At 38.5% G+C, this 25,546-nt stretch overlaps 1 long non-coding RNA gene across 1 annotated transcript in view; it reads left to right on the top strand.

The window, feature by feature from the left end:
• The window catches only part of LOC110266515, a 48,451-nt gene that overhangs the window by 10,946 nt on the left and 11,959 nt on the right, over nucleotides 1–25,546 (top strand). The window contains exon 2 of the long non-coding RNA XR_002353923.1: nucleotides 8,033–8,037. This is a non-coding gene — a long non-coding RNA (uncharacterized LOC110266515). The remainder of the gene's footprint in view (nucleotides 1–8,032; nucleotides 8,038–25,546) is intronic.

Genomic DNA, 25,546 nt, shown 5'->3' with positions numbered 1-25,546 from the left:
GAATTACAATTCCTTGTAATTCAATCTCTCAAATCTTGATCAATAGCCAATTCCTTGGTCAATTGCTCATGAGAAGAGATGAAGTATGGTCACTGATTATACCACATGCATTTCCCAAACCAAGTATTGAGAGGGTTACAGTCACATACCCATCCAAACCCAATTTGGTCCAGCATGAGAAAGCATTTCTAGCTTGATCTCTTCATTCCTCTTCCAAGGTTCAAAAGAGATCCAAGTTTGAATAGCTTCTCTTCCAAGATAACTACTCAATTGGATGAAGATCGAAAGCGCGTTCAAGTAATCAAGAGGAAAGATAGAAGAAGAACAATGAAAATTAGTATTGATCCATCAAATTATAACAGAGCTCCCTAACCCAATGAAAGGGGTTTAGTTGTTCATAGCTCTTGAAAATGGAAAAGAAAGAAAGTGTGTGAAAGGGGGGGAGTCCGAAGACCCCTCCATTCCAGGATTACTTGAAATGTAAAAAATAAGGCCTTTATATAGGCTCTCCTAAATTACAAAATGAAATTAAAAGCAAATTATACTTAAATGAAAATTCCTATTCTAGATGCTTCTTGTGGCCTTGATTGGTTGACAATTGTGGGCTTGCTTGCTTGAGCTTTGAAGTGGACCTGAGAGAGAAGTGAGTTAAGTTGAGGTCCAGGTGCTAAAGTTAGTGCTAAAGTTAGCCACACTAACGCTACAAGTGTGGCGTTAGTGCTAAAGTTATTGTGGCTAACGTTGCACTTGCTGCCCAGTTGGTGTTTTTGGGGCTTAAAAGATGCCTCTTGTTTGTGCTCCAATTTCATGCCCACTATAGAGTATTATATATCGTTGGAAAGCTCTGAATGTCAGCTTTCTAACACAACTGAAATCATTTCAATTGGACCTCTGTAGCTCAAGTTATGCTCCTTTGAAGTGGACATGGTTGCTGGCATGGTCGCCAACGTTAATGAGAATGTTGAGTCTCAATAACGCCAGCGATTTCCCGTTTTTGAAGCTCAAACTTAGTGTCCACCCCATACTATTATAGTTAGAGGCCACGTTAACTAGGTTAACGTGGCTTCTAAAGTGGCCACTTATGAGTAATTGCCAACGTTAGTGACAATGTTGAGTGTCACTAACGTTGGCTCAACTTCTTTTCTCCACGTTAGAGTTCACGTTAACTTGGTTAACGTGACTCTCTAACGTGGGCATTGATGGATTTTTTGAGAGTGTTATTGGCAATCACGTTTCTCATTAATCTTTGCAAGTTACCTCCCCTTTTATTGCTTCTTTTTGGTCCTGAAATCAAGCAACAAAGTGCATCAAAGCTCTAGTCCAAGTCATGAGTAGTGCAACATAATATTTGTCACTAAACTTATGCAAAATCCTCATGAAATCATGTAAAATGCTCAATGTATGCTTGAGTCAAGGCATAAGTGAATATTTACCCAAAACTAGCTTATTTCCTAAAGAAATGCATGAAACTAACCTAAAAACAGTAAAGAAAAGGTCAGTGAAACTGGCCAAGATGCCCTGGCATCAATAACGTAACAAAACAAATAAAGGATAGACCAACGCGAACCATAACAAATGAGTGCCAAAAATACGAATATCAAAACTCAAGATCCGGTTGCAAAGAAAACCGGTCCGAGCATAGAAGTATATACAAATATATAAAGCAAGAAACCCAAGGGAAACCCCAAGGATAAACTATCAAAACCTATTCTCCAAAACAACCTCTAAGAGGAGTCAAAATAGTATATATATACATTATCTATCTATAAAACCAAAGGTAAAGTCCCAAGAAACAAGGATTCTTCGCTTATCCAGAAGTCTCCAGCATGCCTCAGCGAGAAGCCTCACGTCCTGCATCTGAAAACCACAAAATCCGCATGGGTGAGAACCGGAGGTTCTTAGTATGGTAACAGTACCCACATATCTAACATGTAATGTCCTGGGAAAGCCGAAGGCAACCCTAGAACTTTCACCAGATATATCAAAGATTATAAATAGACTAATCCATAAATGGCAACTGACTAAAGATATTCAGTCTAACTAATACTTCCCTTTCTAAATCCTTCAGACCTTCCAACCGCCAGTAGTAATATAATATGGCAAACACAATTATATCAAACAAGAAGATATACATGTAGGAAGCAGATATGACATTTAGGCAATTAGCAGGTAATATGCAGTCAATTATGCAATTCCAAATAATTCACATAGTATGCATATGATGAATGCCTGTCCCTATGGCTGATGATATCATCTGTCAGTTATATAGCCAACCCAACAAGTCCTGGTAGCTAACCATTGGACTGTCTCTCTGTTGTGCATCCCCAACTCGAGTTATACTCAACATAAATCATAATTCATATCCAACACCCTCACTGGTGTATATTCATGGGGGCGAGCTCATCCGGAACTTTCATAGTGTCCGGCCACACTTACGACATAGGGTTAGCAGAGTATCGAGTCTCCACCTGGAGCATATGGTGGCTAGCCACTGCTTTCTCCCAGGAAAACTCGTATCTCAGATAGTGGAAGTGCAACATTCACATTTCATTCAATACGCATATATGCAATCATACTCAACCATAATCAATAATGGCTCTGCCGTAACTCGGCAATATCTCGGCCATCCGGCCCATAATCCATAACCAGCCAATTCATTAGCAATTATAGACCTTCGGCTCATGGCATATCAAGCACTTCCACATTCATCCTCCATATCTCATACAATCATCTTTGATCATCATTGATCATTAATCCTCCCCTTTCTTCATTCACAAGTTACCACAATTCCTAGCTCCACCTCATCGCTAGGCATATCATAAGAGTTTAAGACATAAGGGGGTAAGATTGGAGGCTTAAAAGTATGAGATTTGACTTTGAAAACTCAAAAATCAACTTTAGGAGGAAAACAGGGTCACACGTGCACATCGCATACTCGGCAATGGGTACTTATTCTTTATTGTGACCTTATTCAGCTGTCTGTAATCCACATAGAGTCGCATACTCCCGTCTTTCTTCTTTACCAGCAACATCGGCACACCCCACGGAGAAACACTTGGTCGGATAAAGTTCTTACCCAACAGATCCTCCAACTGAGACTTTAGCTTGGCCATCTCTAGTGGTGACATCCTATAAGGAGCACTCGAGATTGGTCCAGCCCCAGGCACCAACTCAATAGCAAACTCAACCTCTCGGTTAGGTGGAAATTCATCAATATCATCGGGAAACACCTCCGGAAACTCACACACAACTAGAATCTGCTCCAATCTTTGATCATCACCCGAAACACCCGCGGTTAGCAACAAAATTCCTTGACATTCGGCCCTAGAACAATTCACCATCATGGAATTCAAGTAATAACTATTCAGCACAACCGGTCCTTCGGTATCTTCCGACATAAAGTACACCGATTTTGCAGAACAGTCGAGCAGGACATGGTTCTCAGATAACCAGTCCAACCCCAATATAAGATCAAGACCGATCTTCGGCAAGCATATTAAATTATGGACAAAATCACGTTGCTTGAACCTAAATAAAACTTGCGGGCATCCTAGCCTAGTTATCATGGCTTCATGGTGGCATTATACACCTTTAGGTCGTAACCTAAGACTACAATCTTCAATCCTAGCTCACTAGCTTTCTCAAATGCAATGAATGAATGTGTTACTCCCGAATCAAATAAAGCATTTAAAATTTGATCAGTCATTTCACAGTTACCTCGGATAAGTGTCTCAGATCCCTCGGCACCTATAGCTGACGTGGTGAACACCCGACCAGACTACTGTACTTTTCCTGCACTTTGCTTCTGCTTCTTCGGACAGTTTGCGGGTTTGTGCCCCGCCTTACCACAAGAATAGCACAAGACCCACCTGACCTTGCATGGGTCTCCCGGATGGTGACTTCTGCACCTAGCACAAGCTTGATCACTCTAAGGCTGCTTCCCAAGCCTTTTCCCTTGGGAGTTTTTGTTGTTGGGCCTCCTAAAAGAGCCTCCCCGCTTAAAAGACGGACCTCTAGGAGCAAAGTTCTTCCCTCAGTTCTGTGGGAATGGTCCCTGGTGCACGAAATTGTGACATCAATAGTGCCAACAACTTGGTACGCACAATTGTAATCTCAACTCTTTTTCACAATTCCGCACAACTAACCAGCAAGTGTACTGGGTCGTCCAAGTAATAAGCCTTACGTGAGTAAGGGTCGATCCCACGGAGATTGTCGGCATGAAGCAAGCGATGGTCATCTTGTAAATCTCAGTCAGGCGGATTCAAATGGTTATGGAGGATTGATAATTAAAAGATGAATAAAACATAAAATAGGATAGAGATACTTATGTAATTCATTGGTGAGAATTTCAGATAAGCGCATGAAGATGCTTTGTTCCTCCTAAACTTCTGCTTTCCTATTGCCTTCATCCAATCATTCATACTCCTTTCCATGGCAAGCTTTATGTTGGGCATCACCGTTGTCAATGGCTACTTCCCGTTCTCTGAGTGAAAATGGTCCAAATGCGTTTTAATCTTAGATTAGAAACCCAAGAGATACACATTCAAGCTTGTTTGCATGTAGAACGGAAGTGGTTGTTAGGCACGTGTTCATAGGTGAGAATGATGATGAGTGTCACGGATCATCACATTCATCAAGTTGAAGAACGAGTGTATATCTTAGAGAAGAAATAGGCTTGAGTTGAATAAAAAACAATAGTACTTTGCATTAATTCATGAAGAACAGCAGAGCTCCACACCTTAATCTATGGTATGTAGAAACTCCACTGTTAAAAATACAAAAGTGATAATGGTGTTCATTGGCTTCGGCCCCAGAGGGGGAACCAGAAGAACCAAGATGAAAATACAATAGCAAAAGGTCCTATTTATAAAGAACTAGTAGCCTAGGGTTTACAGAAATAAGTAATTGATGCAGAAATCTTCTTTCGGGCCCACTTGGTGTGTTCTTGGGCTGAGCATTAAAGCTTTCACGTGTAGAGACTTTTCTTGGAGTTAAACGCCAGCTTTTGTGCCAGTTTTGGGCGTTTAACTCCAGCTTTTATGCCAGTTCTGGCGTTTTGACACCAGAATTTTTATACTGACTTGGAATGCCGGTTTGGGCCATCAAATCTTGGGTAAAGTATAAACTATTATATATTTTTGGAAATCCCAGGATGTCTACTTTCCAATTCAATTGAGAGCGCACCAATTGGGCTTTTGTAGCTCCAGAAAATCCACTTCGAGTGCAGGGAGGTCAGAATCCAACAGCATCTGCAGTCCTTTTTCAGCCTCTCAATCAGATTTTTGCTCAGGTCCCTCAATTTTAGCCAGAAAATATCTGAAATCACAGAAAAATACACAAACTCATATTAAAGTCCAGAAATGTGATTTTTATTTAAAAACTAATAAAAATATAATAAAAACTAACTCAAACATACTAAAAACATACTAAAAATAATGACAAAAAGCGTATAAATTATCCGCTCATCACAATACCAAACTTAAATTGTTGCTTGTCCCCAAGCAACCAAAAACAAAGTAGGATAAAAAGAAGAGAATATACAATGAATTCCAAAAACATCTATGAAGATCAGTCTTAATTAGATGAGCGGGGCTATTAGCTTTTTTGCTTCCGAACAGTTTTGGCATCTCACTTTATCCCTTGAAGTTCAGAATGATTGGCATCTATAGGAACTCAGAATTCGGATAGTGTTTTTGATTCTCCTAGTTCAGTATGTTGATTCTTGAACACAGTTACTTTATGAGTCTTGGCCGTGCCCCTAAGCATTTTGTTTTCTAGTATTACCACCGGATACATAAATGCCACAGACACATAACTGGGTGAACCTTTTCAGATTGTGACTTAGCTTTGCTAGAGTCCCCAATTAGAGGTTTCCAGAGCTCTTAAGCACACTCTTTTACTCAGTCTCAAGCTTTCACTTGACACCTTCACGCCACAAGCACATGGTTAGGGACAACTTGGTTTAGCCGCTTAGGCCAGGATTTTATTCCTGTGGGCCCTCCTATCCACTGATGCTCAAAGCCTTGGATCCTTTTTATTTTACCCTTGCCTTTTGGTTTAAAGGGCTATTGGCTTTTTCTGCTTACTTTTTATTTTTTTTTCTTTTTCTCTTTTTTTCGCCATTTTTTTTGCATATTTTATTTTAACTAATTTATTTATTTATTTATTTATTTTTTCTACAAGCTTTGTATTCACTGCTTTTTCTTGCTTCAAGAATCTATTATATGATTTTTCAAATTATCAACTAACATTTCTCCTTTTTCATCATTCTTTCAAGAGCCAACAATTTTAACATTCATGAACAACAAATTCAAAAATATGCACTGTTCAAGCATTCATTCAAAAAAACAAAAAGTATTACCACCACATCAAAATAATTAATCTGTTTTAAAATTCAAAATTCATGTACTTCTTTTTCTTTTTCAATTAAAAACATTTTTCATTTAAGAAAGGTGATGGATTCATAGGACATTCATAGCTTTAAGGCATAAACACTTAGACACTAGTGATCATGTAATAAGACACAAACATAAATAAACATAAAGCATAAAAATTCGAAAAACAAAAAATAAAGAACAATAAAATTAAAGAACGGGTCCACCTTAGTGATGGCGGCTTGTTCTTCCTCTTGAAGATCTTATGGAGTGCTTGAGCTCCTCAATGTCTCTTCCTTGCCTTTGTTGCTCCTCCCTCATGACTCTTTGGTCTTCTCTAATTTCATGGAGGAGGATAGAATGCTCTTGGTGCTCCACCCTTAGTTGTCCCATATTGGAACTCAATTCTCCTAGGGAGGTGTTAATTTGCTCCCAATAGTTTTGTGGAGGAAAATGCATCCCTTGAGGCATCTCAGGGATTTCATGATGAGGAATTTCCTCATGCTCTTGCCCATGAGTGGGATCTCTTGTTTGCTCCATCCTTTTCTTAGTGATGGGCTTGTCCTAATCAATAAAGATGTCTTCTTCTATGTCAATTCCAGCTGAATTACAGAGGTAACAAATTAGATGAGGGAAGGCTAACCTTGCCAAAGTCGAGGACTTGTCCACCACCTTGTAGAGTTCTAGGGATATAACCTCATGAACTTCTACTTCCTCTCCAATCAAGATGCTATGGATCATGATAGCCCGGTCTATAGTGACTTCAGACCGGTTGCTAGTAGGAATGATTGAGCGTTGGATGAACTCCAACCATCCCCTAGCCACGGGCTTGAGGTCATGCCTTCTTAGTTGAACCGGCTTCCCTCTTGAATCTCTCTTCCATTGAGCGCCGTCTTCATAAATGTCTATGAGGACTTGGTCCAACCTTTGATCAAAGTTGACCCTTCTAGTGTAGGGGTGTGCATCTCCTTGCATCATGGGCAAGTTGAATGCCAACCTTACATTTTTTGGACTGAAATCTAAGTATTTTCTCCGAACCATTGTAAGCCAATTCTTAGGGTCCGGGTTCACACTTTGATCATGGTTCTTGGTGATCTATACATTGGCATAGAACTCTTGAACCATTAAGATCCTGACTTATTGAATAGGGTTGGTGAGAATTTCCCAACCTCTTCTTCGAATCTCATGTCGGATCTCTGGATATTCACCCTTTTTGAGCTTGAAAGGGACCTCGGGGATCACCTTCTTCTTGGCCACAATTTTATAGAAGTGGTCTTGATGCACCCTTGAGATGAATTTTTCCATCTCCCATGACTCGAAGGTGGAAGCTTTTGCCTTCCCTTTCCTCTTTCTAGAGGTTTTTCCGGCCTTTGGTGCCATAAATGGTTATGGAAAAAATAAAAAGCAATGCTTTTACCACACCAAACTTAAAAGGTTTTCTCGTCCTCGAGCAAAAGAAGAAAGAAGAGAGTAGAGGAAGAAGAAATAGAGGAGATGGAGAGGGTTAGTATTTCGGCCAAGGGGGTGAGTAGGGTGTATGATGTGTGAAAATGAAGGAGTGAAGATTGGTTTATATAGGAGTGGAGAGAGGGGTAGGGTTCGACCATGTATGGGTGGGTTTGGGAGGGAAATTGGTTTGAATTTGAATGGTGAGGTAGGTGGAGTTTTATGATGGATTGATGTGGATTGGTGAAGAGATTATGGAGAAGAGGATAGGATTTGATAGGTGAGGGGTATTTGGGGAAGAGGTATTGAGGTGATTGGTGAAGAGTATTTGGGGAAGGGTGTAATGGGAAGGTGTGAAGAAGAGAGAGAGAGAGAGATGAGGTAGGTGGGGATCCTGTGGGATCCACAGATCCTGAGGTTTCAAGGATTTCGCATCCCTGCACCATGTTGGCATGCAAACGCCCCTTGCTTGCCAATCCTGGCGTTAAACGCCAGGTTGCTGCCCATTTCTGGCGTTTAACGCCAGCTTTTCTCCCCTTTATGGCGTTTAACGCCAGCTCTGTGCCCATTTCTGGCATTAAACGCCCAGAATGGTGCCAGACTGGGCGTTTAACGCCCATTCTGCTACCCTTACTGGCGTTTAAACGCCAGTAAGCTTCTCCTCCAGGGTGTGCTGTTTTCAATACTGTTTTTCATTCTGTTTTTGCTTTTTCAGTTATTTTTATGACTTCACATGATCATCAACCTACAGAAAACATAAAATAATGATGGAAAATAAATGGATATGATTAAATAAAATTGGGTTGCCTCCCAACAAGCGCTTCTTTAATTTCAATAGCTTGACAGTGAGCTCTCATGGAGCCTCACAGATACTCAGAGCATGATGATGGCCTCCCAACACCAAACTTAGAGTTTGAATGTGGGGGCTCTATTTGACTCTGTATTGAGAGAAGCTTTTCATGCTTCCTCTCCATGGTTACAGAGGGATATCCTTGAGCCTTAAACACAAGGGAGTCCTCATTCACTTGAAGGACCAATTCTCCTCTGTCAACATCAATCACAGCTTTTGCTGTGGCTAGGAAGGGTCTTCCAAAGATGATAGATTCATCCATACACTTTCCAGTGTCTAGGATTATGAAATCAACAGAGATGTAATGGTCTTCAACCTTTACCAAGACATCCTCTACAAGTCCATAAGCCTGTTTCCTTGAATTGTCTGCCATCTCTAGTGAGATTCTTGCAGCTTGTACCTCAAGGATCCCTAGCTTCTCCATTACAGAGAGAGGCATGAGGTTTATGCTTGACCCTAGGTCACACAGAGCCTTCTCAAAGGTCATGGTGCCTATGGTACAAGGTATTGAGAACTTTCCAAGATCCTGTCTCTTCTGAGGTAATCTCTGCCTAGTCAAGTCATCCAGTTCTTTGGTGAGCAAGGGGGTTCATCTTCCCAAGTCTCATTACCAAATAACTTGGCATTTAGCTTCATGACTGCTCCAAGGTACTTAGCAACTTGCTCTTCAGTAACATCTTCATCCTCTTTAGAGGAAGAATACTCATCAGAGCTCATGAATGGTAGAAGTAAATTCAATAGAATCTCTATGGTCTCTATATGAGCCTCAAATTTCCATGGTTTCTCATTAGGGAACTCCTTGGAGGCCAGTGGACGTCTATTAAGGTCTTCTCAGTGGAAATCACTGCCTCTTCCTCCTCTCCAAGTTCGGCCGAGTGGGTAATATTGATGGCCTTGCAGTCTTTTTTTGGATTCTCTTCTGTATTGCTTGGGAGAGTACTAGGAGGGAGTTCAGTAATTTTCTTACTCAGGTGACCCACTTGTGCCTCCAAATTTCTAATGGAGGACCTTGTTTCAGTCATGAAACTTTGAGTGGTTTTAATTAGATCAGAGACTACAGTTGCTAAGTCAGAGTGGCTCTGCTTAGAATTCTCTGTCTATTGCTAAGAAGATGATGGAAAAGGCTTGCTATTGCTAAACCTAATTCTTCCACCATTACTATTATTGAAGCCTTGTTGAGGCCTCTGTTGGTCCTTCCATGAGAGATTTAGATGATTTCTCCATGAAGGGTTATAGGTGTTTCCATAGGGTTCTCCCATGTAATTCACCTCTTCCATTGCTGGGTTCTCAGGATGAAGAAGAAGCTTCTTTGGTACTGCCTGTTGCTGCTTGCATGCTAGACAGACTCTGAAAAAATCATATTGACTTGCTGAGTCAATATTTTGTTCTGAGCCAATATGGCATTCAGAGTATCAATCTCAAGAACCCCTTTCTTCTGATTTGTCCCATTATTCATAGGATTTCTTTCAGAAGTGTACGTGAATTGGTTATTTGCAACCATTTCAATGAGTTCTTGAGCTTCTGCAGGCGTCTTCTTCAGATGAAGAGATCCTCTAGCAGAGCTGTCCAATGACATCTTGGACAGTTCAGACAGACCATCATAGAAGATACCTATGATGCTCCATTCTGAGAGCATGTCAGAAGGACACCTTCTGATCAATTGCTTGTATCTTTCCCAAGCTTCATAGAGGGATTCACCTTCCTTCTGTCTGAAGGTTTGGACTTCCACTCTAAGCTTACTCAATTTTTGAGGTGGAAAGAACTTTGCCAAGAAGGCATTGACTAGCTTTTCCCAAGAGTTCAGGCTTTCCTTAGGTTGTGAATCCAACCATATCTTAGCTCTGTCTCTTACAGCAAAAGGGAAGAGCATAAGTCTGTAGACCTCAGGGTCAACCCCATTGGTCTTGACAGTGTCACAGATTTGCAAGAATTCAGCTAAGAACAGATGAAGATCTTCCAATGGAAGTCCATAAAACTTGCAATTCTGTTGCATTAGAGAAACTAATTGGGGCTTAAGCTCAAAGTTGTTTGCTCCAATGGCAGGGATAGAGATGCTTCTCCCATAGAAGTCGGGAGTAGGTACAGTAAAGTCACCAAGCACCTTCCTTGCATTGTTGGCATTGTTGTTGTTTTCGGCTGCCATGGCTTCTTCTTGTTTGAAAAGCTCTGTTAGGTCCTCTATAGAGAGTTGTACTTTAGCTTCTCTTAACTTTCTCTTCAAGGTCCTTTCAGGTTCAGGATCAGCTGATAAACCCCAATTTTATGGTTTATCTTGTGCTTAATTTGGGGAATTTTATCACCTTTTCCCACATTTATTCAATGAAATAGCATGGTTTTGCAATTCTCCCTTGATTTGTGCTTAAATGTGAAAACATGCTCTTTAGGCCTTAAAATAGCCAATTTCAATCCACTTTAATTCCATTCGATGCCTTGATATGTTTGTTGAGTGATTTCAGGATCATAAGGCAAGTATTAGATGGAAGAAGTGAGGAGAAAAGCATGCAAAGTGGGAGAACTTATGAAGAAATGAAGGAACCGTAAAGTTGTCAAGCCTGACCTCCTGACATTCAATCGACCATAACTTGAGCTACAGAGGTCCAAATGAGGCGGTTTTAGTTGCGTTGGAAAGCTAACATCCGGAGCTTCGAAATGATATAAAATTTGATATATGTTGCTTCGCGTTCAGGGGCGCGCACGTGCCATGTACGCGTGCATGCTGATGCTGTCTGTGGCCCACTAAAGTGAAATCGCCCCCAGCGATTTCTGAAGCATTTTGGGCCCAATCCAACTCATTTCTGATGCTATTGAACCTAAGGATTGAGGAGGGGATGAACCAAGTAGTCATAGTTTAGTTTTCATCATGTTTTAGGGTAGAATTCTAGAGAGAGAGGCTCTCTCCTCTCTCTAGATTTAGGATAGAAATTAGGGTAGAGTTATGTTAATCACTCTCAAATTCCTCTTTTAATTCTTATTTTGATTTCAATTCTCTTTATGTTTTAGTGCTCTATTGTGTTAACCTTCTTAGTTTCTTTTGTTAATTTCTTATTTTACTCTCTTTTATGTTGATGAATTTTTGTTGGATTTCCATTTTCTCTTAATGCAATTTTATATTTCCATGTCTCTTTTATGTTGATCTTGATTGTTATTATTGATTTCTTGCTTATGTTAGTTATGGGTTTCCTTAATTCTTGTATTTTATGATGCTTACTTTCCTTGCACACTAGGTGTTTGTTAAAATGTTTCCTTTAGTTTTTGAGTAGTTTTCTTTACTCTTGGCCTAGGCTAAGGGAATTGAGTGATCTTGAGTCATTGGGTCTCATTGAATTGGTGATTTGAGAACCTTTAGTGATCAATTTAATACTCATTGACGCCAACCCACTACTAATCTAATTAGTAGGTAGGTTGGGACTTATGGGTTGATGTGATCAAACCTATTTGACGTACTTCAAGCCTAGGAGTAGATATTACGTACTTAAGGCTTTGGAAGTAGACTTAATAGGTTGGCCTCTCATAATTATCAATATATGGTTTGTAGACAAGGATAGTGATCTCAATTACCTATGTCTAGCCAAGAGTTCTTTTCCTTTATTTTACTAGTTCTTATTATTTACTTTCTTGCTATTTACTTTTCTTGTCAATTATCAAAAATCAAACCCCCCTTGCATTTTCATAGCCAATAATTGATCACTTTATTGCAATTCCTTGTGAGACGACCCGGAGTCTAAATACTCCGGTTAATTCTTATTTGGGGTTTGTACATGTGACAACCAAAATCAAATTTTTGATGTGAGAATTGTTTGTTGGTTTGGAGCTATGCTCACAACGAAGTTATTCTTTCTATAAGGAGAAATTCTAAACTATCAAGCAAATCTTCATTATCAAAATGGCGCCGTTGCCGGGGAGTTGCAATGGTGTTACGTTATTGGCTATTGTGAATATTGTGAATATGTTTGCCTTTTGCTTATTTGTTAGTTTTTGTTAGGCTTAGGACTTTGTTGCTTATTTTTGTAGATTTTGTTTTTATTTGATATTATGAATTCTCATCACTTTGGCTACGAGTTTAGTTCAAATTATGTTGTAGGAAATGGGAGCTACAATGACAATATGCATCAAGGATTTGGGAATCAAAGATGGGAGGAGCCTCAAGGGATTGATCAACCTTCTTGGCAACAACAACCTTTGGATTCTTATGGGTATAATTCTAATCCTAATGCATATCAATCTAATGGGTGTGGTGACCCTTATTGTGATTGTCAACAACCACCACCATATGCCTATGAACCACCCCCTCAACATGACTTTGAACCACCTTACTCACAAGTCCCCTACCACCAAACACCTCATTATGACTCTAATCCTTATCCACCTTACCAACCACCTTATGAGCCATATGAACCACAGATAGAACCACCACAATTCCAACATAACTACTCCCAAGAACCACATCCATATACACCATCTCAATACCCTTACCAAAATGAACCACCTTCCAACTATAATGCCTTCCCCTCAAACAATGAACCCTCTCTTCCACCACCGCCCTCCGATGAAGCCTCTATGTTGGAATTGAGAGATCTTGAATCTCATATCTTAAGGCGACAAGAGGAGAATGAAAAGAAGTTTAGAGAGCTAAGAGCCAAGATGGTTATCCTAGTGGAAGCCGTTAGCAATATGGCCTCCTCCCGACTAAGCCTAAGCAACCAAGGCACTCCCATTGACGATTGTGGAGAAGCACCCAAGGAGTATAGTGAGGGAGTGAGTTTAGAGCTTCAAGGTGAAGAAGAGGAGTTGAAGCAAGGAGTGCAACAAGAGGAGGAAGTTAAGATAATTGAGCCGGAAGAAGTGGTTGAAGCCTTTGAAGAGGTTGACCAAGAGATGGATTCAATCATTGAAGAATTCTTATGTACAATTGAATCCTCTCCAATTGGGTTTGACATAGAAGGTAAGGAAGAAGATACCTCACCTCCCATACCCTTGGTAAGCAATGAAGAAGAGCTTGAATTGGAAGAAAGCTACCAAGAGGAGGAGGTTGAGCAAGAAGCAAGCTCCATCATTGAAGATGATTCCACACCAACTAATGAGTCTTTTAGAATTGATGAATCTCCTTCATTATGTTGTGAAATTGATGACAAAGAGGACCGTGCACAACCTCTAACACATGGTTTGAGCAATGAAGGGTGTATAGAAGAAGTTGGTGAGCAAGGAATTAAAATTGAAGATGCTTGCAAAGAGGTGGAAGATGCAAAGAAAGAGCACAAGGGAATGGATCTCACATTGGCTAAGTGTGGGGAGGTCCCCCTTTCTAAGTCACCATCCTACACAACATTCAAGTGGGTAAAATTCTTATCTCTAATCTTTACTTTCCCACTTGAATATGGTTTGATTGAAAATGATGGTCAACTTAGAACTCTTTGTGGAGTTAAGAGTAAGAGAGAGTTGTGTAGTGGTTGGACACATTACTCCAAGTTCATGATGGTTGCATGCTCAAAGTCTAAGTGCAATGGTTGGTATAATTCTCAACTAAAAGGGTCTAGGAAGATGCTTTGGTGTTTACTTGAGAATTCGGATCACTTCTCACCTAATTGGAATTGTGATGATCAACTTGAAGATGGGTGTAGAAACAAGATTTGGGATCCAGGAATAGATGAAGATCAATTTTGGAAGCCCTTAGCTTGTGTGGAGCTTCATCAAAGCTTGGTGCCATTGGTTTTGAATTTTGGAGCTTACTTGAAGTCCAAGCATTGGTGGAAGTTTCAAGATGAGTTCAAGTATAAGCCACCATGACAAGGAGCTTCCCAAATGTCCAACTTAAGGACTTAAACTAAAAGTGCTAGGTGGGAGACACTCCACCATGGTAAACTCTTTCCATTCTCTTGTAAATATAATCAATAGGTGAATTGGGTTGCCATTGTTAGGTAGTTTTCTTCTTTGCATACTCTTGTTTTAATATTTTGGTTGTTGGTTTGTTTGCTTAGATTTATGCCTTAAGTTGTAGCTTAATTGTTGTTAAGTAGTGTTTTGCTTGTAGTATAAGTTTTGTTTCTAGTGTATTTGAAAATTTTTCAAAAACCAAAAAGATTTGTTGTTAAATTTGATTTTTAATTGTTTTAGAATGCTTATAGATTAGGAGAATGCCCTGTTTTTCAAAAAAAAAAAAAGGGCATCGGCGCCCAAGCGCGCAGTGCGCGCGCGCCGGTGTGGTTTCACAACTCCTAGTACTAAAACCCGAGAGTTGTGCCCACTTTATGCCTACTTTGTGCCAGGCGATCCGCGCGTAAGCACGCATGGCGCGCGCGCGGATTGTTCCTGCTGCATCCGTGCCTAAGCACGCATGGCGCATATGCACGGATTTGCACCCTGTTTTTCTCCTTTCTCCTTTCTCCTTCTTTCTTCTTTTCTTCTTCTTTCTTTCTATTTTTTTTCTTTTTCTTCTTCTTCCTCTCTTGAAAAATTCTTTTTTCTTTAAAAAAAAATAATAAAAAAAATTTCTTTTCTTCCATCCTCTTTTATTGCATTTGCTTGTTTTCATTCATTGCATTTTAATTTTATTTTTGTAACTTGTTTTCCCTTTTATTTTCTAAGTTTCTTATTTTAATAATGGTGTTGAATTCTTTTACTCAATTGTTAAGACTTTCTTGGTCAGTATTGGTGCTCTGTGACTTGCTGCATTAATTGTAATATTTGCTCTACACATAAGATTAGTGCTTTAGTCCTTCCTGACTCATGATCCCTTGTTTTTGTACCTCATCATCATTGAGTTAGGATGGGACCAATTGCTCTCATGCTTATCATTAATCTTGTTTGTGTCAATTATTCATTAAGCTTGATGCAATATGCTCTTCATGTCATTTGCCTATGCTTTGACTTTGTTCTTGCATCAAGTATTAGTTGATATGCCCTTTGCCTATATTGCTTTCTCACTTACCTGCGTAGCTAACATGTAGTGAGAACTTTACTCTTATTTGGCATTAGCCCCCGCCTATGTTCTATTTGCTTTGATATCTTTATTGTAGGCTTAATTTTCTTTCTTTTTATCTCCTTTGAGGTTGGCCACCGAAAGAGGAAAAGGAAAAGCTTCTAAATGGGGCAACAAACAATTCCTTCCCCACAACCTTTTGAAGGAGCTCATCAATTGAAGCTACCCGTCCACCTTGTTCTTCTTTGCATGCACCGAGGATGGTGCAAATTTCTAAGTGTGGGGAGGTCGTCCGACCGATCTCCATGGGTAACAACTTCCTTTTTCAACGCCAATTTTTAATTTTTGTCTTTGTTAGATTAGTTGTTGCATTGCATGATAGGTTGCATATTAGTTAGAATTTGTATATATTCTATCACTTCTTTTTATGTTAGGACTACTTGGTTAGGGTGATAATTTCTTTTCTAAGAAACTGTTTTTAGGGCACCCTACCAATTTGAAAAATTTTTTCTTGTTGAACTTGCTTGAAGAATTTATTTTGGAACATGGTTTTCGAGCTAAGAACACAAGCATGTGAGTTTTGAGCCCAATTGTGTGGTTACATCTTATAACCACTTATTTTCCATTCTTGTGTGTATTACTCTCTCTCTATGATTGTAATCTTTGATTTGTTTGATTCTTTATGTCCATTATTTTGTGTATACATGCATTTATATGATTGAGGCCATCATTTCATTTAGCTCACTTACCCAAATAGCCTACCTTTCATCAACCATTGTTAGCCAATCTTGAGCCTATTTAATCCCTTTTGTTTCTAATCTTAGCACATCACTACCCCTAAGTGAAAAACAATAAATGTCCTTTAATTTGGATCTTTGATTAGCTTAGGCTAGTGAGGGTGTGTATCATTTGGGTATGGGAACCTTGGGACATTGGTTGAGGTAAAAGTATAATTTTTATTTTTGTTAAAAATATTGGGAATTGGGTACATATTCATGCACCATATGTAAAATCATATGCATTGATATGTTTGTATATATTTTTCAAAAAAATATATATATATAAAGAAAAAAATATAGAAAAAGAAAAAGAAAAATATATAGAAAAAGAATACAATAAAAAGGAGACAAAAATGCCCCAAAGTAAAGTTCAATAAAAATCAATGCATATGGAATGTGAATTAAAGAGAATGCATGAGTATGAGAAAAAGTGAGAATCATGGGTGGCTAGGTACTATATTAGAATTGTATAGGTTGTTATATGTGTTTGGTGAGAGCTTAGGCTAATCAAAGATACAAATTTCAAGCTCACTTGACCATATGCATCCTTACCTTTACCCTAGGCCCATTACAACCTATGAATAAGTCCTCATGATGAATGTATGCATGCATTGAATAATTGTTGATTGTTAGATGAAAAACAAATCTTGGAAAGCATGAGTAAAAGAGAATTGAGTGAATCGACCCTATACACTTGAGCGACTAGAGCGGATACACTTCCGGTGAGGGTTCGATGCTCAATTCCTTGTTCCCGGTTTTCATGAGCTTTCTTCTTGCAAGTCTATTTGAACTTTATTTTGATATTTGAATTGGTAGGATTCATGAGTTATATACTACTTAGCCCTACTTGATATATATTCTTGGAGATTGATTTACTTTTAACCAAGTAGGTAGAATCATTTTGCATTTAGTTGCATTCATATAGATAGGTGCATATATTTTATTTGCATTGAATAAATGTTCATACTCCTTTTCTTGTCCTTCTTTATTCTTAGCATGAGGACATGCTTACTTTAAGTGTGGGGAGATTTGATAAACCCCGATTTTGTGGTTTATCTTGTGCTTAATTTGGGGGATTTTATCATCTTTTCTCACATTTATTCAATGAAATAGGATGGTTTTACAATTCTCCCTTGATTTGTGCTTAAATGTGAAAACATGCTTTTTAGGCCTTAAAATAGCCAATTTCAATCCACTTTAATTCCATTCGATGCCTTGATATGTTTGTTGAGTGATTTTAGTATCATAAGGCAAGTATTGGATGGAAGAAGTGAGGAGAAAAGCATGCAAAGTGGGAGAACTTATGAAGAAATGAAGGAACCGTAAAGTTGTCAAGCCTGACCTCTTGGCACTCAATCGACCATAACTTGAGCTACAGAGGTCCAAATGAGGCGGTTCTAATTGCGTTGGAAAGCTAACATCCGGGGATTTGAAATGATATAAAATTTGCCATATGTTACTTTGCGTTCAGGGGCACGCACGTGCCATGTACGCGTGCGCGCCAATGCTGCACATGGCCCATTAAAAGTGAAATCGCCCCCAGCGATTTCTGAATCATTTTGGGCCCAATCCAACTCATTTCTGATGCTATTGAACCCAAGTATTGAGGGGGGAATGAAGAGAGTAGTCATAGTTTAGTTTTCATGATGTTTTAGGTGAGAATTCTAGAGAGAGAGGCTCTCTCCTCTCTCTAGATTTTAGGGTAGTTTTAGTTAATTCTTCTTGGATCCAAGTTTTAATTCTTGTTTTGAATCAGTTTCTCCTTTTAATTTCTTGTTGTTACATCTCTACTCTTCTAGTTTTACTTGTTATTTCCTTTATTTTGTCCTCTTTTATGTTTATGGATGCTCATGTTGGATCTTATTTACATTTAATGAAATTTGATGTTGATGTTTCTTTTATTGATGAATTGAGTTGTTGATTTACTTTCCTTGCAATTGGTAGTTGATGGATTTTACTATTTCTTGCCATTTATTATGATTTCCTTTATTACCCACCAAGTGTTTGACAAAATGCTTGGTTGGGATTTAGAGTAGATTTTGAGCATTCTTGGCTTGGAAAGGTAACTTGGGAACTCTTGAGTTACTAATGTCCAAGTGATTGACGATTGGGAGCCATTAATGCTAGATCTCACTAATTGATTTGGTGGAGAACTAGGACTTATAGACTTGGATTGGAATAGCTCACTTGACTTTCCTCTACTATTAGTTAGGGGTTGATGAGCGGATAATTTATACGCTTTTTGGCATTGTTTTTAGTATGTTTTTAGTAGGATTTAGTTACTTTTAGGGATGTTTTAATTAGTTTTTATGTTAAATTCACATTTCTGGACTTTACTATGAGTTTGTGTGTTTTTCTGTGATTTCAGGTATTTTCTGGCTGAAATTGAGGGACTTGAGCAAAAATCAGATTCAGAGGTTGAAGAAGGACTGCAGATGCTGTTGGATTTTAACCTCCCTGCACTCAAAGTGGATTTTCTAGAGCTACAGAACTCCAAATGGCACGCTTTTAATTGCGTTGAAAAGTAGACATCTAGGGCTTTCCAGAAATATATAATAGTCCATACTTTGAATAAGGATTGACGATGTAAACTGGCGTTCAATGCCAGTTCCATGCTGCAGTCTGGCGTCCAGCGCCAGAAACAAGTTGCAAAGTGGAGTTCAACGCCAGAAACACGTTACAAACTGGCGTTCAACTCCAAAAATGACCTCTCCACGTGAAAGCTTCATGCTCAGCCCAAGCACACATCAAGTGGGCCCCGGAAGTAGATTTCTGCATCATTTACTTATTTCTGTAAACTCTAGTAACTAGTTTAGTATAAATAGGACTTTTTACTATTGGATTTAGATATTCAGATCATCTTGGGACGTCTAGTTCTTAGATCATGGGGGCTGGCCATTCGGCCATGCCTGAACCTTTCACTTATGTATTTTTCAATGGTAGAGTTTCTGCACTCCATAGATTAAGGTGTGGAGCTCTGTTGTTCCTCATGATTTAATGCAAAGTACTACTGTTTTATATTCAATTCAACTTATTCCGCTTCTAAGATATCCATTCGCACCCAAGAACATGATGAATGTGATGATTATGTGACGCTCATCATCATTCTCACTTATGAATGCGTGCCTGACAAACACTTTCGTTCTACATGCAAACAAGCTAGAATGAGTATCTCTTAGATATATATTAGAATCTTCGTGGTATAAGTTAGAACCCATGGATGGCCATTCCTGAGATCCAGAAAGTCTAAACCTTGTCTGTGGTATTCCGAGTAGGATCTGGGAAGGGATGGCTGGGACGAACTTCAAACTCGCGAGTGCTGGGCGTAGTGACAGACGCAAAAGGAGGGTGAATCCTATTCCAGTATGATCGAGAACCTCCAGATGATTAGATGTGCCGTGACAGAGTATTTGGACCTTTTTCACAGAGAGGATGGGATGTAGCCACTGACAACGGTGATGCCCTATATAAAGCTTGCCATGGAAAGGAGTAGGAATGATTGGATGAAGACAGTAGGAAAGCAGAGGTTCAGAGGAACGAAAGCATCTCTATACGCTTATCTAAATTTCTCACCAATGATTTACATAAGTATTCCTATCTTTATTTTCTGTTTATTTATTATTATTATTCGAAAACTCCATAACCATTTGATATCCGCCTGACTGAGATTTACAAGATGACCATAGCTTGCTTCATACCAACAATCTCCATGGGATCGACCCTTACTCACGTAAGGTTTTATTACTTGGATGACTCAGTGCACTTGCTGGTTAGTTGTATCGAAGCTGTGACAAATTATGAACTAAGATTAGAGCACCAAGTTTTTGGAGCCATTACCAGGGATCACAATTTTGTGCACTAAGTTTTTGGCGCCGTTGCCGGGGATTGTTCCAGTTTGGACAACTGACGGTTCATCTTGTTGCTCAGATTAGGTAATTTTCTCTTTCGTTTTATTTTAAAAAAAAACTATTTGTTTTCGAAAATCTTTCAAAAAAAATTTTTTTTCTTTTCCCTTTGTTTTCAAAAATTATTTTAAAATTTTTAAGAATGAATTCTAAAGTTTCAAATTGGTATGCTGAAGTTTGGCTGGCCATCAAGCTTTAGACTAACCTGGTATGATTCCTAGAATCTTGATTGAGGACTATGAATTCATTGCTTCCTTTTCCCTATAGGTTTTCAAAAAAATAAAAATATACAAAAATCCAAAAAAATTAATAAAATCATAAAATCAAAAATATTTTTTGTTTCTTGTTTGAGTCTAGAGTCAATTTTTAAGTTTGGTGTCAATTGCATTTTTTTCAAAAAATTATGCATTTTTCGAAAATTCATGCATTCATAGTGTTCTTCATGATCTTCAAGTTGTTCTTGGTAAGTCTTCTTGTTTGATCTTCATATTTCTTATTTTGTGTCTTTTCTTGTTTTTCATATGCATTTTTAATTTGTTAGTTCCTAAAGTTTGAAAATTTCTAAGTTTGGTGTCTTGCATGTTCTTCTTTCATTAAAAATTTTCAAAAATAAGTCTTGATGTTCATCTTGATCTTCAAAAGTGTTCTTGGTGTTCATCTTGACATTCATAGTGTTCTTACATGCATCACATGTTTTAGTCCAAAATTTTCATGCATTGAGTCTTTTTGATGTTTTTATCTTTCATCATTAAAAATTCAAAAATAAAAAAAATATCTTTCTCCTTTTTACTCATAAATTTCGAAAAGTTGGATTGACTTGTTCAAAATTTTTAAAAATCTAGTTGTTCCTTATGAGTCAAATCAAATTTTCAATTTGAAAATCTTATCTTTTTCAAAAATTAAATCTTTTTTATTTTTCTTATTTATTTTCGAAAATTTTAAAAATATTTTTCAAAAATCTTTTTCTTAAATTTATCTCATAATTTTCAAAAATATTATCAACAATTAATGTTTTGATTCAAAAGTTTCAAGTTTGTTACTTGCTTGTTAAGAAAGATTCAAACTTTAAGTTCTAGAATCATATCTTGTGATTACTTGTGAGTCAAGTCATTAATTTTGATTTTAAAATTTCAAATCTTTTTCAAACAAATCTCTTTCAATCATATCTTTTCAAACTTTGATTTCAAAATCTTTTTCTAACTTCTTATCTTTTCAAATTTAATTATCAAATCTTCTTAATATCTTTTCAATCATATTTTTTTAATCAATTTTCAAAAGAAATTTCTATCATATCTTTTTAAATCTTATCTTTTTCAAAAATTTGATTTTAAAATATTTCTTCTAACTTCTTATCTTCTTATCTTTTCAAAAATTGAATTTCAAATCTTTTTCAATTAACCACTTAACTTTTTATTTGATTCTTATCTTTAGTAAAACTGCCCAACTAACTTTTTACCTTTAATTTTCGAAAATCCCTTCCCTCTTTTTCAAAATTTCTTTTTAATTAACTAATTATTTTAATTTTTGATTTTAATCTTATTTCATTCCTAATTTTCGAAAATTACTAACCTTTTTCAAAAACTATTTTCGAAATTTAACTTTAAATTTTAATTTTTAATTTTCGAAAATCCTCTCACCTCTCATCTCCTTCTATTTATTTAATTACTTACTAACACTTCTCCTCATCTCATATCTCTGCTCCTATCCTCACCCTTGTGTTTGGATTATCCATTCTTCTTCACCCTTATTCCCTTTCTTCTTCTACTAACAACAAAGGAACCTCTATACTGTGGTAAAAAGGATCCCTATTATTATTTTCTGTTCCCTTCTTTTTCATATGAGCAGGAGCAAGGACAAGAACATTCTTGTTGAAGCAGACCCTGAACCTGAAAGGACTCTGAAAAGGAAACTAAGAGAAGCTAAAATACAACAATCCAGAGACAACCTTATAGAAATTTTTGAAAAGGAAGAGGAGATGGCAGCCGAAAATAATAATAATGCAAGGAAGATGCTTGGTGACTTTACTGCACCAAATTCCAATTTACATGGAAGAAGCATCTCAATTCCTGCCATTGGAGCAAACAACTTTGAGCTTAAACCTCAATTAGTTTCTCTAATGCAACAGAACTGCAAGTTCCATGGACTCCCATCAGAAGATCCTTTTCAGTTCTTAACTGAATTCTTACAAATCTGTGACACTGTTAAGACCAATGGGGTTGATTCCGAGGTCTACAGGCTTATGCTTTTCCCTTTTGTTGTGAGAGACAAAGCTAGAATATGGTTAGATTCTCAACCTAAAGATAGCCTGAACTCTTGGGATAAGCTGGTCACGACTTTCTTAGCCAAGTTCTTTCCTCCTCAAAAGCTTAGTAAGCTTAGAGTGGATGTTCAAACCTTCAGACAGAAAGAAGGTGAATCCCTCTATGAAGCTTGGGAGAGATACAAGCAACTGACCAAAAAGTGTCCTTCTGACATGCTTTCAGAATGGACCATCCTGGATATATTCTATGATGGTCTGTCTGAATTAGCTAAGATGTCATTAAATACTTCTGCAGATGGATCCATTCACCTAAAGAAAACACCTGCAGAAGCTCAAGAACTTATTGACATAGTTGCTAACAACCAGTTTATGTACACTTCTGAGAGGAACCCTGTGAGTAATGGGACGCCTCAGAAGAATGGAGTTCTTGAAATTGATACTCTGAATGCCATATTGGCTCAGAATAAAATATTAACTTAGCAAGTCAATATGATTTCTCAGAGTCTGAATGGAATGCAAGCTGCATCCAACAGTACTCAAGAGGCATCTTCTGAGGAAGAAGCTTATGATCCTGAGAACCCTGCAATAGCAGAGGTGAATTACATGGGTGAACCCTATGGAAACACCTATAATCCCTCATGGAGAAATCACCCAAATCTCTCATGGAAGGATCAACAAAAGCCTCAACAAGGCTTTACTAATGGTGGAAGAAACAGGTTTAACAATAGTAAACCTTTTCCATCATCTACTCAGCAACAGACAGAGAACTCTTAACAAAATACCTCTAATTTAGCAAACTTAGTCTCTGATCTATCTAAGGCCACTCTGAGTTTCATGAATGAAACAAGGTCCTCCATTAGAAATTTGGAGGCACAAGTGGGCCAGCTGAGTAAGAAGATCACTGAAACCCCTCCTAGTGCTCTCCCAAGCAATACAGAAGAAAATCCAAAAGGAGAGTGCAAGGCCATTGAATTGACCATCATGGCCGAATCCAAGGAGGAAGAGGAGGACGTGAATCCCAAGGAGGAAGACCTCCTGGGACATCCAGTGATCAATAAGGAGTTTCCCTCTGAGGAACCAAAGGAATCTGAGACTCATCTAGAGACCATAGAGATTCCATTGAACCTCCTTATGCCATTCATGAGCTATGATGAGTATTCCTCTTTTGAAGAGAATGAGGATGTTACTGAAGAGCAAGTTGCCAAGTTCCTTGGTGCAATCATGAAGCTGAATGCCAATTTATTTGGTAATGAGACTTGGAGAGATGAACCTCCCATGTTCACCAATGAACTAAATGCATTGGATCAACTGAGATTGCCTCAGAAGAAACAGGATCCTGGAAAGTTCCTAATACCTTGTACCATAGGCACCATGACCTTTGAGAAGGCTCTATGTGACCTGGGGTCAGGGATAAACCTCATGCCCCTCTCTGTAATGGAGAAACTGGGAATTTTTGAGGTGCAAGCTGCCAGAATCTCACTAGAGATGGCAGACAACTCAAGAAAACAGGCTTATGGACTAGTAGAGGACATGTTAGTAAAGGTTGAAAACCTTTACATCCCTGCTGATTTCATAATCCTAGACACTGGGAAGGAAGAGGATGAATCTATCATCCTTGGAAGACCCTTCCTAGCCACAGTAAGAGCTGTGATTGATGTTAACAGAGGTGAATTAGTCCTTCAATTGAATGGGGACTCCCTTGTGTTTAAAGCACAAGGTTATCATCCTGTAAACCTAGAAAAGAGGCACAATAAGCTTCTCTCAGTACAGTGTCAAATAAAGCCCCCACAATCAAACTTTAAATTTGGTGTTGGGAGGCCTCAGCCAAACTCTAAGTTTGGTGTTAAATCCCCACATCCAAACTCTAAGTTTGGTGTTGGGAGTCTACAACATTGACCTGATCACCTGTGTGGCTCCATGAGAGCCCACTGTCAAGCTATTGAGATTAAATAAGCGCTTATTGGGAGGCAACCCGATCTTTATTTATCTAATTTTATTTTTATTTTTATTATTCTTTCATGTTTTATTAGGTTCATGATCATGTGGAGTCACAAAATAAATTCAAAAATTAAAAATAGAATCAAAAACAACAGAAGAAAAATCACACCCTGGAGGAAGGACTTACTGGCGTTTAAACGCTAGTAAGGAGCATCTGGCTGGCGTTCAACGCCAGAACAGAGCATGGAGCTGGTGCTGAACGCCAGAAACAAGCATGAAGCTGGCGTTCAACGCCAGAAATATGCTGCATATGGGCGTTGAACGCCCAGAACAAGCATCACTTCGGCGTCTAAACGCCAGAAATGCATGCAAAGGCATTTTACATGCCTAATTGGTGCAGGGATGTAAATCCTTGACACCTCAGGATCTGTGGACCCCACAGGATCCCCACATACCTCCACTCACCTTCCCTCCTCATAATCCTATATCACCCTCTCTCTCTCTCCATTCACAGTCATCCCTTCTAACCTACCTTCAAAATTCAAAAATCTCTTTCCCACCCAAGCCCACCCATATAGCCGAATACACACATCCCTCCAACTCATCCATATCTTCTTCTTCTTCTACTATTCTTTCTTCTTTTACTCGAGGGCGAGAAACATTCTAAGTTTGGTGTGGTAAAAGCATAGCTTTTTGTTTTTCCATAACCATTGATGGCACCTAAGGCCAGAGAAACCTCTAGAAAGAGGAAAGGGAAGAAAAAAGCTTCCACCTCTGAGTCATAGGAGATGGAGAGATTCATCTCAAGGGTCTATAGCTTAGTGGTAGAACATTTGACTGCAAATCAAGAGATCCCTGAGATACCTCAGGGAATACATTTTCCTCCACATAATTATTGGGAGCAACTAAGGATAGGAGCATCAAGAGCACTCCATCATCCTCCATGAAATTAGAAAAGATCAAAGAGCAATGAGGGAGGAGCAACAAAGACAAGGAAGAAACATAGAAGAGCTCAGAGACATCATTGGCTCCTCAAGGAGAAAACGCCACCATCACTAAGGTGGACTCATTCCTTGTT

The sequence above is a fragment of the Arachis ipaensis genome, chromosome B09, assembly GCF_000816755.2.
Source record: "Arachis ipaensis cultivar K30076 chromosome B09, Araip1.1, whole genome shotgun sequence".
In the NCBI taxonomy this organism is placed as follows: domain Eukaryota; kingdom Viridiplantae; phylum Streptophyta; class Magnoliopsida; order Fabales; family Fabaceae; genus Arachis; species Arachis ipaensis.
The sequence above is the reverse complement of the archived record's forward strand: the minus strand, read 5'-3'. Positions and strand labels throughout refer to the sequence as shown.